We start from the raw sequence: 18,973 nt of genomic DNA, 5'->3' as shown, positions 1-18,973 counted from the left end.
GGTATCCGTGCGTCGCTGCTGTCCGCTCCCAGGTCGACGGGCACGTGCACCTTCCGCCGACCACTGGCGACAACATCGATGTACTGTGGAGACCTCACGCCCCACGTGTTGAGCAATTCGGCGGTACGTCCACCCGGCCTCCCGCATGCCCACTATATGCCCTCGCTCAAAGTCCGTCAACTGCACATACGGTTCACGTCCACGCTGTCACGGCATGCTACCAGTGTTAAAGACTGCGATGGAGTTCCGTATGCCACGGCAAACTGGCTGACACTTGACGGCGGCGGTGCACAAATGCTGCGCAGCTAGCGCCATTCGACGGCCAACACCGCGGTTCCTGGAGTGTCCGCTGTGCCGTGCGTGTGATCATTGCTTGTACAGCCCTCTCGCAGTGTCCGGAGCAAGTCTGGTGGGTCTGACACACCTGTGTCAATGTGTTCTTTTTTCCATTTCCAGGAGTGTATAAATGGAAAAAAGTAAGCTGCAACATAATCAGATTTTGACAAGCTCTTAAAAAGAGTCCCCTGTTAACTGTTAGAAATGCCTTCGTAATTTATCTAAGCTTTTTAAGAGTTTGTCAAAATGTGATTGTGTTGAATTTTACTTTTTGCCATTTCGACATTTGGTATGTGAAAGTGTCTTCTGCGACATAGGCCTATACGTATTTTCAGCGACAGGTCTTAAAATTCTTTTTTCCGGTTGACTGTGCTTGAAACAACCGATACGGGTGGAAGAAATATAATTTATACAACTGATTTTCAAAGGAAAAGGCTTTTCTATAAATATCGCACGGATGTAAGCAGTTACCTACATGAATTCTTAATTCTTGCCGATGGTTGAGAATGTCGGCTATGCAGTATATTGACCGCTACTCCACTTTGACTTTTCCATTTTGTCCTTCCATCCAACTTAGCCATCGAGGTTGAATTTCAAAGGTAGGAAAATAACTAAAAGCAGTAGACATTTGGATTTCGCCCTTAACTTACTGCACAGGCCACATGTCAAATGACAAGTTCGTAAGATTACCGAATGGGCACCTGACTTTTAATTACGTCCTGAGGCACCAGAGAACTCCTGACATTTTCGTAACAACTTTTTCACGGTGAATGCTAAGTTCTTTCGCTGGCCACACGCGGGAGGCGTCTGACGTGAAGAAAGCCAGCCGTCCAGCTCCTCCAGATAGGCAGACGCTCTCTCTCACTTGCGATTCAGTCCACGGCTCGCGCCTGTCCGCCTGTAGTACGGACGCGGCTTTTCCAGGCGCTAATCAGTATTCAGCACTTAAAAATGGTAATAATTAATGTCGCTTAAAGTGGCCGGTAAATCTGTTGGCTGTCTCAATTAAAACGATTCGGGCAGGGAATTAGTGTAAGTCACGCTCCAGCGATCGTGGCTGCAGCAGGTACTTTTGTCCGTGGCTAGACAGAGCGGCCCCAGCTATTGCCGGTGCGGAAAATAACATATCGAGCCGCCTGTCGTAAAATTAACTCTCCCCGGTAATAAATTGCCGTTTGTTTGCTGTGCACTTTAAACTGAAATTAATTTTCATCAACAGGAAACGACGCAGTCGTCGGGCCCATCAATCAAATATCGACTAGGCGATGGTGATTTACGCTGTGGACATAGCCGTGCTCGGCCTATGAGCTGTCAGCGTGGCAGATGGTCGGACATTTTTGCCATCCGCCAGTGCAGTGTCTCGGGCCCTGCCCGCGCTCTGACTTTTACGTTTTGTTCTGCCAACCGGCTTAGCTGTCGAGGCTGAATTTTAGAAAGAGGCTGCGCAAGCCTGCTCGATCACGCCTGATTTATTGCGACACTGCTGAATAAAACATGCGCGGTGCTGCGCTGCGTGTTCTCGCAATATATTGGTAATAGAGCTCCGCCACTGAATATGTGCCGTGATGAATTACAGACCGCAGGTGCTGCTGCGTCTTACCCCTAGGACTTAGAAATGTGTTATTCCAAGCAACGAGCCATCGCCATCAAACGAGAAATTCCACTGCTTGCAACATAACTAATATGCATCGAGAAAACTGTTGAAATAGTCACAGGTAGATGTAAATCTCTTAGGCTTCTATGCAGATCCAATTGGGATATGACAATAATAAAGGATTTCAGGATGTTGAGTGGACAATACTGATACAAAATTGACAGTCCAGTCACATTAACATGAGCACCGTCTATGTCGGACGTCAATATGAAGTAATCACTCACAGACGACAGGTGGCAGCACTAGCAGTGGAGGGTATATAAAGTGTGTCGGGAGGACATGAACAACACTGCATTCGTTGTCGTAATGCGGAAACGGAGCGATTAACCTGACATCCAAAACGGCATGATCATTGTCTTTCAAGCCAAAGGTGGAAGCATTTCCGAAACGTCCAAGTTTGTAAACTGTGGCCGCGCGGGAATAGCCGAGCGGTCAGGGGCGCTGCAGTCATGGACTGTGCAGCTGGTCCCGGCGGAGGTTCGAGTCCTCCCTCGGGCATGGGTGTTTATGTTTGTCCTTAGGATAATTTAGGTTAAGTAGTGTGTAAGCTTAGGGACCGATGACCTTAGCAGTTAAGTCCCATAAGATTTCACACACATTTGAACATTTTTTTTTGTAAACTGTGTTTAAAGTACAGAATGGATGGTAAAGTGGTGGCATCCGAAACTGCTCTGAGACAGCTCTGGCGCACCACTGGCTATAGACGACGGTTACAGAGATGTGTACCGGAGTACGGACTTGTAAGCTGTCCCCAGCACACTGGTCAGCAAAGATGTAGCGCGAAGATCCATTTTAGATGTTGGATCAAGCACACCTGTCACGAGAGATGCCAGAGACACACCAGCAAGCAACACGCCACCAACGCCCTCCCGACAACAAGTATTTACGCCGCCTCATTTGCTCATTCACTGTCACTGACAAACTCTAGTTTGGCGTCTGTCAATATATTCGAAGTTTATGTCACAGGCTACGACACTACATAGCAACCAGAATTGTGACTGTAGCAATATTACCGATATTATCTGCAAGAGGACTATTACTGATGAGCTTATAAAACAACAAATGGACTCCATTCAAGATAAGCAAATACTTCAAGTTCACATAAATAAAGTACCGTATTGATCCGCGTGTGCATTTGTGTTATAGAAAGAGGATACCGGCCACCCATAACAATGTGCTCTCCCTTGCTTCCTTGCGGGACAAGATACTACAAGACGTGCACCGGCTAAGAGACTGACGGTCCACGTGATCTAATGGCCTACCGACAGTGTGTCCTCTACGACCGTTCGGCGAACGTTGCTGCATATGAGCCTCCGCAGCAGGCGCCTGGGTCATTCACCCGCGCTGACTGCTGATCATCGGTGGCGAAGGCTGAAATTTGCGCTCCAGTACCGGATCTGAATGTCCACAAACTTTTAACAGGTGTCCTTTTCAACGAATCACGTTTCGTGTTCCATCGAGAAGATGGCCGTTGGCGTGTACGGTGTGAAATGTCAGAAAGCCAATACCCACACCTTCCAACCAGGAGAGAGCTTTACCCCGCAACAAGGAAGGAGCGTTATGGTCTGGGAGTGTTTTCGTGTCGTTGCCTGGGTGAGCTTGTCATTCTGGAAGGCTCAATGGAGCAACAGAAATATGCATCTATCCTTCTACATCCACTTCTACGTCTACATCTACATAGATACTCCGCAAGCCACCATACGGTGCGTGACGGAAGGTACCCTGTGCCACTACCTGTCATTTCCCCTCCTGTTCCAACCGCAAATGGAGCGAGGGAAAAACGGCTGTTTGTGTGCCTATGTTTGAACCGTAATTTCTCCTGTCTTATCTTCATGGTCCTTACGCGCAATGTAAGTCGGCGGCAGTAGCTCAATTGGGTTTCTCGAAAAGAACGTCGCCTTCCTCCACGGGTTCCCATTTGAGTTCCTTGGGGACCATTTCACTCCTACAAGCAGTCTGTTCTTCCTCGGCAAAAGGGCGTGTACCTGCGATGAAAATGTCAAACAGCTTACAAAGTACGTGCCTGGTTCAGAGAGCAGCCCTATCCGTTTACTGTACTCTCTTGGCCAATAAACTCACCGGATTTAAAAACAATCGACCACCTCGATCAGGCTGTTTGCGCTATGGATCCTCAACCGAGAGACGTAACATAGTTGACCACGGCACTGGAGCTTGCATGGCTCCATATTCCTTTTGTTGCCTTGCAGACAATCATAAATGATTCAAATGGCTCTGAGCACTATGGGACTTAACATCTGTGGCCATCAGTTCCCTAGAACTTACAACTACTTAAACCTAACTAACCTAAGGACATCACACACAGCCATGCCCGAGGCAGGATTCTTACCTGCTACCGTATCGGTCGCGCGACTCCAGACTGTAGCGCCTAGAACCGCTCGGCCACTCCAGCCGGCCAGACACTCGTAAACTGTCTTCCTGCACATCTCGCAGCAATCTGCGCTGCTTAAGACGTTTATTCAGGCTTTTAACGGGTAGTTACATTAGTGTGACTGGACGGTGTACACTCCTGGAAATGGAAAAAAGAACACATTGACACCGGTGTGTCAGACCCACCATACTTGCTCCGGACACTGCGAGAGGGCTGTACAAGCAATGATCACACGCACGGCACAGCGGACACACCAGGAACCGCGGTGTTGGCCGTCGAATGGCGCTAGCTGCGCAGCATTTGTGCCCCGCCGCCGTCAGTGTCAGCCAGTTTGCCGTGGCATACGGAGCTCCATCGCAGTCTTTAACACTGGTAGCATGCCGCGACAGCGTGGACGTGAACCGTATGTGCAGTTGACGGACTTTGAGCGAGGGCGTATAGTGGGCATGCGGGAGGCCGGGTGGACGTACCGCCGAATTGCTCAACACGTGGGGCGTGAGGTCTCCACAGTACATCGATGTTGTCGCCAGTGGTCGGCGGAAGGTGCACGTGCCCGTCGACCTGGGACCGGACTGCAGCGACGCACGGATGCACGCCAAGACCGTAGGATCCTACGCAGTGCCGTAGGGGACCGCACCGCCACTTCCCAGCAAATTAGGGACACTGTTGCTCCTGGGGTATCGGCGAGGACCATTCGCAACCGTCTCCATGAAGCTGGGCTACGGTCCCGCACACCGTTAGGCCGTCTTCCGCTCACGCCCCAACATCGTGCAGCCCGCCTCCAGTGGTGTCGCGACAGGCGTGAATGGAGGGACGAATGGAGACGTGTCGTCTTCAGCGATAAGAGTCGCTTCTGCCTTGGTGCCAATGATGGTCGTATGCGTGTTTGGCGCCGTGCAGGTGAGCGCCACAATCAGGACTGCATACGACCGAGGCACACAGGGCCAACACCCGGCATCATGGTGTGGGGAGCGATCTCCTACACTGGCCGTACACCACTGGTGATCGTCGAGGGGACACTGAATAGTGCACGGTACATCCAAACCGTCATTGAACCCATCGTTCTACCATTCCTAGACCGGCAAGGGAACTTGCTGTTCCAACAGGACAATGCACGTCCGCATGTATCCCGTGCCACCCAACGTGCTCTAGAAGGTGTAAGTCAACTATCCTGGCCAGCAAGATCTCCGGATCTGTCCCCCATTGAGCATGTTTGGGACTGGATGAAGCGTCGTCTCACGCGGTCTGCATGTCCAGCACGAACGCTGGTCCAACTGAGGCGCCAGGTGGAAATGGCATGGCAAGCCGTTCCACAGGACTACATCCAGCATCTCTACGATCGTCTCCATGGGAGAATAGCAGCCTGCATTGCTGCGAAAGGTGGATATACACTGTACTAGTGCCGACATTGTGCATGCTCTGTTGCCTGTGTCTATGTGCCTGTGGTTCTGTCAGTGTGATCATGTGATGTATCGGACCCCAGGAATGTGTCAATAAAGTTTCCCCTTCCTGGGACAATGAATTCACGGTGTTCTTATTTCAATTTCCAGGAGTGTATTTACAGTGGAATGGAAAGACTGATCGAACACGTCATGGGGCAGAGGGGATCAGTCTGTGTTCCACAAAAATGTAGGAAGACATGAGGCAACACTAAGACCTACACTGCTGGGCTGAATGCCACTTGGTGGCTTTGCGGACACATACGAGGTAGGAGAAGTAGCAGATTTGCACCGCAGAATGGAAAATCCACTGTTACAAGCATATTTGACAAGGATGGATTCTTATGTCCCAGTGCTTCAGAACCTACATCTCAGAAATGGCTGATCTGGTAAGCTGCTCGTCCACGTCTGTCGTGAGCATGTATGGCAAGTAGTCACAGGATGGTGGAACCACGAATAGTCGACAGGGTGCTTCCCGTCCAAGTCCTGTCACAGAATGTGGAAATTGGGGGCTTGCCCGCTCTGTTAAGCACAGTATGCAGTGATCTGTGGCGGATTCGACGACAGAGTACAATGCTGGCGCAGGCACGTTTCGGAGCATACCAATCTGCGCACATTTTTGAAATTGGGGATTCCCAGTAGACGTCTCCTATGTCTTGCCATGTTGGCCAAACAACACCATCAGGTACGTCTGTAGTGGGCAAGGGATCACCGAACTTGGATTTTGGATCAATGGAAACGTTTTACCTGGTTGGGTGTGTCTCGTTTCTTGTTTCACCAGGCCGGTGGTGGCGTCCATATGCACCATGCAAGCTAACGGCTCGTCGAAAAATGCTCCGCACCACAGACGCCGGACTGGACGGTGGGGGCAGTGCAGCACGAGGTGCATTCAAGTTCTAAGGCCTCCGATTTTTTTTCTCTGGACTGGAAAGAGATAGAAACATGCGCATTGTTTTAAAATGAGGCCGCGTTCATTGTCAATACGTCCCAGAGATGGCCGCACCGTATGGCAGATGCAATTTTACCGCCAGCGGCGAGTATGAGAACTGTTTTAAATACTTAAAGTGGCGACGTTTTCCTTACTTGAAGAGCGTGCAATCATTCGTTTTCTGAATCTGCGTGGTGTGAAACCAATTGAAATTCATCGACAGTTGAAGGAGACATGTGGTGATGGAGTTATGGATGTGTTGAAAGTGCGTTCGTGGGTGCGACAGTTTAATGAAGGCAGAACATCGTGTGACAACAAACCGAAACAACCTCGGGCTTGCACAAGCCGGTCTGACGACATGATCGAGAAAGTGGAGAGAATTGTTTTGGGGAATCGCCGAATGACTGTTGAACAGATCGCCTCTAGAGTTGGCATTTCTGTGGGTTCTGTGCACACAATCCTGCATGATGACCTGAAAATGCGAAAAGTGTCATCCAGGTGGGTGCCACGAATGCTGACAGACGACCACATGGTTGCCCGTGTGGCATGTTGCCAAGCAATGTTGACGCGCAACGACAGCATGAATGGACTTTCTTTTCGTCGGTTGTGACAATGGATGAGACATGGATGCCATTTTTCAATCCAGAAACAAAGCGCCAGTCAGCTCAATGGAAGCACACAGATTCACCGCCACCAAAAAAATTTCGGGTAACTACCAGTGTTGAAAAAATGATGGTGTCCATGTTCTGGGACAGCGAGGGCGTAATCCTTACCCATTGCGTTCCAAAGGGCACTACGGTAACAGGTGCATCCTAAGGAAATGTTTTGAAGAACAAATTCCTTCCTGCACTGCAACAAAAACGTCCGGGAAGGGCTGCGCGTGTGCTGTTTCACCAAGACAACGCACCCGCACATCGAGCTAACGTTACGCAACAGTTTCTTCGTGATAACAACTTTGAAGTGATTCCTCTTGCTCCCTACTCACCTGACCTGGCTCCGAGTGACTTTTGGCTTTTTCCAACAATGAAAGACACTGTCCGTGACCGCACATTCACCAGTCGTGCTGCTATTGCCTCAGCGATTTTCCAGTGGTCAAAACAGACTCCTAAAGAAGCCTTCGCCGCTGCCATGGAATCATGGCGTCAGCGTTGTGAAAAATGTGTACGTCTGCAGGGCGATTACGTCGAGAAGTAACGCCAGTTTCATCGACTTCGGGTGAGTAGTTAATTACAAAAAAAATCGGAGGCCTTACAACTTGAATGCACCTCGTACTATGAGGGACATTCACCTGGGCTTCCCGGATACCTGTAGTAGTAATCTAAGGCACCTTGACAGCAGTGGACTATATGAATATTATTATGGCTAACCTGCATCCCTTGCTTGAGATCTTTTGTGGCAGCGATGTCATCTTCCAGTGGGACAACTGTCCATTTCAGAAGCGTGCTGCAGTGGATTGAGGAACATGGGAATGGATCTGAACCCATTGCAGCACATCTGGAATGCTATCGCGTGCCAGCTTCTCGCCCATAATACACGACCGTTTGTTGTTGTTGTTGCTGTTGTTGTTGCGGCCTCGAGTTTGAAGAGTGGATGCAGCTCTCCAAGCTGTACCATCCTGTGCAAGCGTCTTCATCTCCGAATGACTAAAACAACCTCTATCCTTCTGATTCTGCTTACTGTATTCATCTCTCGGTCTCCCTTTAGGACTTTTAAGCCCCACAGTCCCCAGCAGTACCATACTGGTGATCCCTTGATGTCTCAGAAAGCATCCTATCAACCGATCCCTTCTTTTAGTCACATTGTACCATAAATTTCTCATCTCCCCAATTCTGTTCAGTGCCTCCTCATTACAATGTAAAAGCGCTGCTCTGATTGTGTTCTAAATCGTGTATGTTTATTAGAATCTACACTTCCTTGGTAAACGCCAGATATCACTTCTGTTTTTCTCGAAGACTTTCTGTGAATTACTACTAATTCTGATTTTTTTCCGACAGGAAACCACGAATCCAGTAGTACAACTGAGACGGTACTACATAGGCATGCAACTTCAGTATAAGCCTATTGTGAGGAACAGTATCAAAAGTCTTTTGGAAATCTAGAAATTTAGAACAGACTGGAGATCTCCAGAGCATCCGGGAGGACAACGCTTCAAACACGTGTCCAGCCATCTTGATTTAGGTTTTCCGTGATTTCCCCAAATCGCTTCAGGAAAATGCCAAGATGGTTCGTTTGAAAGGGCACTGCCGATTTCCTTCCCCACCTTTCGCTAATCCGAGCTTGTGTTCCGTCTCTGATGATCTCGTTGTCGACGAGACGTAAAACACAAACCTCCTCCCTTATGAGATCCCCTGTCGATAGCACTCATAGCTTTGTGAGAATAGAGAGTTAGTTGTGTTTCACAAGAACGATATTTTCTGAATGCGTGCTGTCTATCTGTAAACAAATCGTTTTCCTCTAGGTAATTCGTAATTTTCGAAAAAGCTGTATCTTTTAAAATGATAATGCCAATCAGTGTCAGTGATATGGGTCTATAATTCGTTGGATTACTCCTACTTCCTTTCTTGAGTACTGGTGTGACCTGTGCAACTTTCCACTGTTCGGTAAAGATCTTCTGTCGAGAGAGCGGTTATGTATAATTGTTAAGTACTCTGAAGGCAAAACTAACTGGTGTAATATCTGGACCAGAGGGTTCGTCATTTTTAAGTAATGTAAGCTGCTTTGCTACATCGAGTATGTCTACTCCTAAGTTACCTACGTTGACAGCAGTTCTTCATTTGATTTCTGGAATACTAACTTCGTCCTTTTTTATGGAGGAATTTCGGAAAACTGTATTTTTCAGAGATGCTGTCTACTATTAATGATCGATCATTCATCTTAGTCTGAGGGCCGATATTACTTTTTGTGAGTCTGCGACGTTCTTTAACCGATATTTTCTCCTGCTGGCTCCTCCCATTATCTGGCGACGGCTGGTAAGTTCCTTACATAGAAATGTAAGCAAACAAAATTTTCATATTTTAAATCGTTATCCAAAAACGCAACAATTTGTTCTCCGCCTGTTGCATGCCGGTTCAGAAGCTATTGTCTCAGGCAATTACATCAAGGGCCATCATATGAGTGGGGAAACAGAGCAATGCTTGTTATGTTATCCTATACGGCTGGTATATTAACGTCCTGATTACTGAATCTGGTTCACCAATCTGTCGGGATGGACGGCTTTAGCTGGGTTGACAAATCGTGGTAACAGTCGTTACCAGTGAGTTGCATCTTCTCGTCTGTGAGTAACTCTGTTTCCTCACATCCGAGACCTGGGAATGGTGTTGTTGCTTGTGGGCCGCGGCCACAACACTGTCACACATCTATGACCACTCAGATGACCACTTGTTGAATCGCTGATCACCGCTCTTTTATCCTCCTTGGATTTATCAGCGAGTGCTACCTGTACTGCGTTTGCCTCTCAGGTCTATCTTTCGGTTATAATTCAACTGTTGTAAAAGAATGGAAGGTTAGGATTTAATATGCCGTCAATGACGAGATCCTTACAGAAGGCTCACACTTTCGTTACGAAATGAGGGAGGTAATATCCAGTATCCCTTTCAAACAACCACAACGGATTTAGCCATAATCGACCGACAGAAAACCCAAATCCGGGATATGCGAACGATGTTTGAAATTCGATCCTGCCAAATGGGAGTCCAGCGACTTGAGAAAAAATGGTTAATGATTCCATGTCGTGAGCCAGTTTCCAATTTCCTTCTGGCCTGTTGTAGTGGACAAAAAGGAAGTTCAGATACTTTAAGACTGCGTACTGGAATATGCATGCTTACATTTTGGCTATGTTTAAGTCATTTCTCCGCTATACCTTTCTTTCAGGAGGAGTAATCCTGCAAGGACTTCTGTGGAATGTGGGACGAGGCAAAGTCAGAATTGAAGCTGTATAGCAGAGACATAAGTTGTATCTGAATAGTTGGTCAGGGTTCTACCTGTGAAAGGCGAAGGATAGGGATTGGGTCCCGTTCTGGCATATAGTTTTAAATTGCCAACATGTTCCATAATTTTTTAAATTTCAAACTTTCAGTGAGGTATTTGGTCTTCATTTTCGATCAGAAACTTTCGTAGCACCCAGATCTGGGAAACTTCAGATTTAGGTCCCAAAAAGCGCATATTTTAATATACATTGCGGCAAGGGGAAAGCAGAAACAGCTTATCTGCCTCAGGTAAATGGAACCTCAAACTAATTGTTCATGCGTGGCGTATGAGTCCGCCAGAGAATCATTCTTGATGATAATGGAAGCACTGAACGACAAAGGAATAAGGAGGACAACAGGGGCATTTCGGAGTAAACCCTCTACAATCCTCTGCGTGAAGTTGGTGAACCACCACTTCACATCAGAGTGTGACACGTCGTGGTGCGACAAGCACACGGTAAGCCAGACATCTGCCTGCCATATCATTATGACCCACAGAAGGACCAGCTTTTCAGCAACCTTCTGCGATTATTGTGGCTGTTTGGGAGCCTGAAAGTAGCTGTCTTCAGAGCCGTGAGTATCGGGTGCTAATATTTTATACTAAACTTTGAGTATATCACTACCTCTGCTTCTTAAGGGATCCTTCTCCTTACGGGATCCTTAATTGTTTTACTTTTCATTAATTTTATAAAAGAAAGTTCTTCACAGGGTACTTTGAAATATGTCTTATAATACTTTAGACGAGGACTACAATTTTATCGCTGATACACCGATGGCCAAAACAAGATAACTCCCTTAGCGACTCAATCGTTTCCCCTCGTATGTCTTCAGGGCATCCCCACTAAATAATTTCTTCGTGTATCGGAGTAGTAATAAGGCGTCGTGAAGGCACTGTAGCGGACCAAGTGCGAAGATACGAAGTTACTCACCTGGTCCGAATTCCTTTGTGCTCTTCAGGTGCCCGCATCTCGTGGTCGTGCGGTAGCGTTCTCGCTTCCCACGCCCGGGTTTCCGGGTTCGATTCCCGGCGGGGTCAGGGATTTTCTCTGCCTCGTGATGGCTGGGTGTTGTGTGCTGTCCTTAGGTTAGTTAGGTTTAAGTAGTTCTAAGTTCTAGGGGACTGATGACCATAGATGTTAAGTCCCATAGTGCTAATAGCCATTTGAACCATTGCTCTTCAGGCGCTTTTACAAATCTACCCAGGAGAGAAAACGATTCAGAATATACAGACTGCTCTTGTTCTGATGAAAGTACCACTCATCTGTCTTTTTATTTTAAACTGAGTTTGTTATTACCGTACTTTATTTTACAAGGCATACAAGTATGGTGTGTAGCTTAGAATAAACTTCTGTCTGTACCCTATTGCAGACTGTATTTTTCTAATATTACTTTTTGTATGTTTCCTGCTTTCTCTGTATATTATCTACACCTCTTCCTTTCTGGTTGTCAGGAAACTATCCTCTTGGGCCCAGAGAATTTCAGTATGTGAGGTGTTTCCGGTGTTTAAAATACATTGTAGGTTGACGATCTAAGAAAATATGATTGCGAAAAGTTAAGACATAAAAAAAGGTAACAGTGCCACTACTAAACAACTAACACCTTTTTAATGTTTAATTGTTTAATGCAAGTGTGCCCTATTCTGCAGGTGTATTGGTCTCCGATACTAGGAAATAGGAATCCTGGAGGCAGACAGTCGTATGCAAATGGATTAATGTCCTAAATCTGACCAGGTACGTGGCTGGTATGTCCTCTTCCTTAAGGTTCTCCGCAATACGTTTACGAACGTACCTGTCGATTTCGCTTAGGGACCCTAGAATCATAGCTCCGTAAGAGTTCCTCGTTCAGCCGGTCAAAAAAACCTTGTTCCCGGAAGTCCTCATGCAGCATCCTCGTCTGATTAGTGTTCCCGTTTTACACCGTCGGCGTTGCCTTTTCATCTTCCGACACTGTTGTTTGCGTTTCGTTCACCGGCGCCTGCAAGGCGATTATCTGGTTTTCTGCTGTGTCTGCTCCAACTCCTCTCTCCTCATGATACGTTTCTAATTTCTTCAAAGAGACATTATTTGTCATTTCCTTCAGTTCGTATCACGACTTTCTCCTCTCAATACTACACAGGATATTTTATCCTCGAAGAAAATCCCATCAGAATCTATCACTACTGACTGTTGCACTTGATCAGGTGTTCCTCCATAACCACACTGACATGAACTGGTAAGTCTTCGGTTTATTCCTTTCAGTGTGGTCCGTGTCCAGTCAAGTAGTGGATGATACGCTTTGGTGGAACCCAGTATCTTGAAGTAACCCATACCTTCGTGTTTGCAAGGAAATTGTAAACACGTCTTCCTGCTGTCGCTGTGTCCCGGGAACCCTACCATTCTTGCAGAAGGCGTGATTTAATTTCTTGCCAAATTGTTATAGGTAGTCCTATGATTTCCTTCTCCCTTTGGACGCCTCCCTTATATAGCCAGTAGTCTGAGCCCTTCTCCCGAATTTTCCTGTAAAACGAAAAATCACTTTTCGTTTAACAGGGCCCCGTTTTGAACATAGTTTCCTTTCACGTGGCGTTTAGACTTGACGAGAGGACACTCCCTCTTGCAGCGCCACTTGTGTGAGAATTTCAGTTCGCCTCATTTTATTGCAAAGTACTAGTCTCTCACCTGGAGTTTCGCCCGCGGAGGCTCAGAGCACATAACCGTGTACTGCACACGTCTCCTTCTTCTCCCTCTCTGTTTCCATTTTATCCTTTCCCTATCTTCCTGTCCATCTCCTCCCCGTAATCCAAGCCATCCTTACCCTCTCTATGTCCATCTCGTCTTCCTCCTCTCTCTATCAACCTCTTCCTTCTGCCTCTTTCTGTAGGCGGTGTATCTAAAAATTTCGGTGAATGGTGCCGTATCTGAACGTCAACTTGGCGCATGTGTGCGTGCATTGGTCTTCAGAGACTTGAGGAGAATCGATACACGGCATGCACTGCGTCACTGCCTGTGACTGGCTGTGTAAACAGACTGTGACCAGTTGAACGTAGTCACAGGGCAATGGAGCAACGTGTAAATATAAAGTTTTGCTACAAATTGGGCAAGACTGCAACGGAGACACATGGAATGTTGATGCAGGTGTACGGGAGGGAAGCTGCGAGCAGAAAACGTGCTTAAGTATGATTTAAACGCTTCGTTGAAGGGAAGGAAACAACTGAGGTTCAGGTAGGCCATCGACAAGTGGAAACTCAGGAAAGATCGATAAAGTGCGACAATTGCTGGCACAAGATCGGCGACGGACTCTCAGATTGATTGCAGAGGAATCGGGAATTAGCAAGGATACGGTGCACACCATTGTCCGCGTTAGTTTGGGTTAGCGGAAGGTCTGCTCCCGATTTGTGCCACACAAGCTCACTGACTAACAGAAAGCAAAACGGATGGAAACTTCTCGTGATTTCATTTCCATGTGTGACCAGGATCCATTGCTTCTGAACACCATCGTCACGGGAGAAGAGACCTGGTGCTACCAGGCAATCGATGTCATGGTGTTCACCGTCTTCTCCGTGACCAAAAAAAGCCGTCTCCAAAAATCCAAGGTGAGAACGCTGTTGATCACCTTCTTTGACAACAACGGCATCATCTACAAAGAATTTGTTCCTGTAGGTCAAACCATTAATGCTGTATTTTACCAGCCCGTTTTGAACTGATTGCTACAGCGTATCGGCGGGTTCAACCGGAGTTGCGCAGTACTGGAAAATGGATGCTGCTCCACGACAATGCGCCTACACACTGCGCGATCTGTGTGCGCCAGTTCTAGGCGCAGAAGATTGTAACTGTTCTTGATCACCCTCCATACTCCCCTGATCTGGCTCCTGTGGACTTCTCCCTCTTTCCCCGCGTGAAGACGGTCATGAAAGGTGAACGTTGTGAGGACGTGAATGCCATTAAAGATAGTTTGACAGTCGTCCTGCGATCGATTCCACAGGAGGCCTTTGCTGATAAAGAAGCTGTACGAACGTTGTCAAAAGTGTGCTGTAGCGGGTGGAGACTATTCTGAAGGGCAGTAAAGAACATTAGTTTGCATCTCTTGTTTTGTTTGTTGTCTGATAGCATTCACCGAACTTTTTAGACGCACCGCGTATGTCTCCCCCTCGCCTTATCTCTGTCCATTTCTCCTACCCTGTCCATTTCCTCCTCCCGCTACCACTGTCCGTATACTCCTGCCCCCTCTTTCTGTCCATTTCCTCTTCCATCTCTCTCCATCCATCTCCTCCACTCTCTCTGACCATCTCGTTCTCCCCCTCTCTCTGTCCACCTCCTCCTCTCCATCAGGGTACTACCCCTCTCCATCTTCCACCAGTCTCGTAACCTTCCTCCCCATCCTCCCTCTCTCCACCATATATTTGACCATCTTGCAATCCCCTTCTGTCCATCCCTTCCTCCGTTCTCTCTGTCTGTCCATCAATTCCTCCTCCCCCTTCTCTGTGTCCATCTCATCTTCCTCCTCCTCACTATCCATCTCCTCCTCCTCTCACAGTCTGCTCAGCTGTGCCCAGGAGCATGTATACCCCATGGAACTCACTCTCATACTGCCTGAATGATACAACAATTATACAGGGCAGCCTAGACATCAACCCTTTTCTGTCCCATTTGCATCGATATGGGCGCTAGATGGCTGTTACCACACAGTGCTTTTTCCCAGATAATAAGCAGTATGTATACCATTTGTAGTTGAAATCGGCCCTTTAAGTAGGAGTAAGACGCATTGGGTTAGGAGTAGGCATGGAGTACGCATGCATGCTCGCGCGCGCGCGCGCGCTCGCACACACACGCACACACACACACACACACACACACACACACACACACACACACACACACACTGTAACGCCTCTTATTGCGATATGAGCAGTTCATAAGAGTCGACTTAGAAATTAATCAGTAGTCTGAACATGAAGCATTTACTTTTGAATTAACAGGCTTAGTTACAAGAATTATATGAGCGCGAAATATAAGTGCGCCAATTTCACTTCACACTGGCAAATCGGACTTCGCCAAAAAATAAATGGGCAGGTTCTGTATGACATATGTACGTAATTGTTATCTCAACAAGAGACCGCAATGGTAGGAAAATATATCGCCACAAAACCAACTAATTCTGTTCTCCAAAAATTCAGCAGCTGTATCCTGAGATGAGCTATTAAAACAGAATTATATGATTAAAATGATGTACCACAACATAATACGTTGTCTTCATCACAACTCATTATTTAACGTAACTTACATGGTTCGGTTCCAAACTAGAGGTAAACGTAAGAAACTATCACAACAAAGAACTAAACTTAAGCGATACAAAAACGAAAGAGATCCCCCTTTCTTGTTCATGTAGATAATAAGTAAACGTTATTATGATTTAAGTCCGAACAGCATCTGAGTCGTAATAACAGTATTATTTCCACTTCAGTAAAACATCACTGTCTTTCCGTCCGCCCACGGTAGCTGAGTGGTCATGGCGACAGAATGTCAATCCTCAGGGCCCGGGTTCGGTTCCCGGCTGGGTCGGAGATTTTCTTCGCTCAGGCACTGGGTGTTGTGTTGTCCCCACAATCATCAGTTCATCCCCCTCGACGCGCAAGTAGCCGAAGTGGCGTCAGATCGAAAGACACCCCGTGAACGGTCTACCCGACGGGAGGCCCTAGTCAAACGAAATTTTTACTGTCTTTCCGAATTAAGTTTACTGACTAGGAAAGAAAAGAAAAAAGTCATTGAATTCTTACAATAGGCAAGAACACACACACACACACACACACACACACACACACACACCAATAAATACATGGATCTGTTTTTATATATGCTGCTGCACCACGAATAAGTACAGGCGTGGATTTGGGGGATTCTTGTAAATCTCCCGCAGCTATGGCTAGAAGGCAGTAGTTAAGGGAGCGACTGGCACATCGGATGACAGACGTGGGCAGTATTGATATGCGGAAAACGATTCTGGGAGGCGGGTTTACGACACCGCTCGCAGGCTAGAAGGCGCGGGCCACCGGACACTGTACACAAATGTGAAGTAATCAGGGCAGCACAGGGCACCGACGTGCTGTGGAGAAACCATACGTTGCAGTTACAACAGTGCCTAGTGACCTGTGTGTAGAGGCTGAAGCAGGCTGTAGAAAGGTGACGTTATAATTATCAAAGAGAGGGCGGCCATCCAGAATCTAAGAGAACATCCAGACATAGTGGTCTTACCGGCAGACAAGGGTAACGCTACGGTATTCTTGTCCCACCAGGATTACACCATGAAGATGCGGGACCTGTTAGATGACACCGCATACCACAAGATTGACAGTGATGCTACCAAGACGGACGAAAAGAAAACTTTGGCGCTTCTCAAAGATTCTAGCTTCCCTGAAGAGGTCACAAAGAAGTTACGACCCAGAGCCCCTTTTCCTCCGAGGCTGCACGGCTTACCGAAAGTCCACAAGGAACACGTCCGGTTTCGTCCTATTGTCAGCAATATTGGTGACCCGACGTATCCTCTTGCCAAGTACCTCAAGGAGCTGCTCAGCCGTCATTTGGGGACATGCCCACGCCATATCCGCAACTCTTCGGATTTCTTGGGACGCATCAACCACCTCACGATTAAGGAATCTGACATACTTGTGAGCTTCGACGTGGTTTCCCTGTTTACTAGGGTTCCGTTACCTGAATCTCTGGGACTCATCGATCGGATATTTGATGAGAGAACCATCGGTCTGATCAGACATGTTCTAACATCAACATATTTTCTATTTGACGGTGACTACTACGAGCAGACCGAAGGCGTTGCTGTGGGGAGTCCTCTCTCTCCTTTTGTCGCTAACAAGTACATGGAACATTTCGAGTAAGAAGCTTTGGAGTCAGCGCAACTACTACCTACCTGTTTCTTCAGATACGTGGTCGACACGTTTGTTATTTGGCAACGTGGAAGAGACAAGCTGACGGAATTTCTCGAAAATCTCAACTCAAGACACGAGAATATCAAGTTCACCATGGAGGTAAAATCGGATGGTATGCTCCCCATCTTGGATGTTCTCGTCAAAAGACGAGATGACGGCAGGTTGGGGCACAGCGTGTATAGAAAGGAAACTCACACCGACTTATACCTACACGCGGATAGCCGCCACCACCCTGCTTAGAAGAACGGCGTGCTAAAAACTTGTACACAGATATCGTGGCCTCTCTGGCGAGGACAGTCTCCAACAAGAATTGGCCCATCTGAAGTCCGTGTTTCGGAGGAACAGTTATAAGGAAAGACAAATCCAGGATGCTCTATGTCCTACACTCGCAACACAATCGGCGGAAAGTAATGAAGAACCTGAGGAAAACATGGCCATGGCATTCATTCCGTGTTTGGGACCTTATCGTAAAAAGTTGGAAGCATTTTAGTCAAATATCAAGTAAAAACCGTCTTCTGCCTCCAACTAAAACCAGAGCACTTCTTGGCAGTGTTAAGGACGACCTTGGTTTACGTAAATCAGGGGTTTACAAAATACCGTGCCAACGCGGTAAGGAACACATGACAGACAATTAGCACCATTGAAGACTGATGCCGTGAACACCAACGGCACACGAAATTGCAACTGCCTAATAAGTCTGCAATCGCCGAGCATTGCCTGTCAGAACTCCACGGCATGGATTATGACAAGACCAAGGTCCTAACACAGACTTCGGAATATTGGGACTGTATCATCAAAGAAGCTATAGAGATCAGAGTAAGAAAACCCGAACTGAATCATGACAGCGGCTATTCCCTTAACCAAGCTTGGGAATCAGCCATTACTTGTATTAAGTAGAAGACAGAAATATCCCAGAATGTACTGACTTCGAGGGCAGGGAGAGGAACCTCCGAAACGCCGCCGGCAAACCTCCCTGGGCGCGGACCTACGAGGGAACACCCAGACGCGGACGGCCGAGAGAGCGCCCACGGCGCGGATGACGGAGGGATGGACTGAGGGAGGGGAGGGGGAATCTGATATATACCTCACGTCAGCCGTGCCTTGGCAGTACATTCGGAGTTAGTCTTCCGTCGAGAGCAGACGTGTCGCGCGCGAGCTCCTGATATCAACGGATGCTACTTCGGCTGAGGGTGTGGCGGATCGCCGTCCGGCGGAGAATACTTCGTCGACGGCCTCAGCTGGCCCACCACCTATGATGACCAGGCAAAGACAACGCGGGAATGACCTGTTGACGACCTCTGCACGAACTTTGGATATCGCTATGGATTGTACCCGTGACTCGTCGG

The sequence above is a fragment of the Schistocerca serialis genome, chromosome 9 (genome assembly GCF_023864345.2).
Source record: "Schistocerca serialis cubense isolate TAMUIC-IGC-003099 chromosome 9, iqSchSeri2.2, whole genome shotgun sequence".
Classification (NCBI taxonomy): Eukaryota; Metazoa; Arthropoda; class Insecta; order Orthoptera; family Acrididae; genus Schistocerca; species Schistocerca serialis.
Note: the sequence above shows the minus strand (reverse complement) of the source record.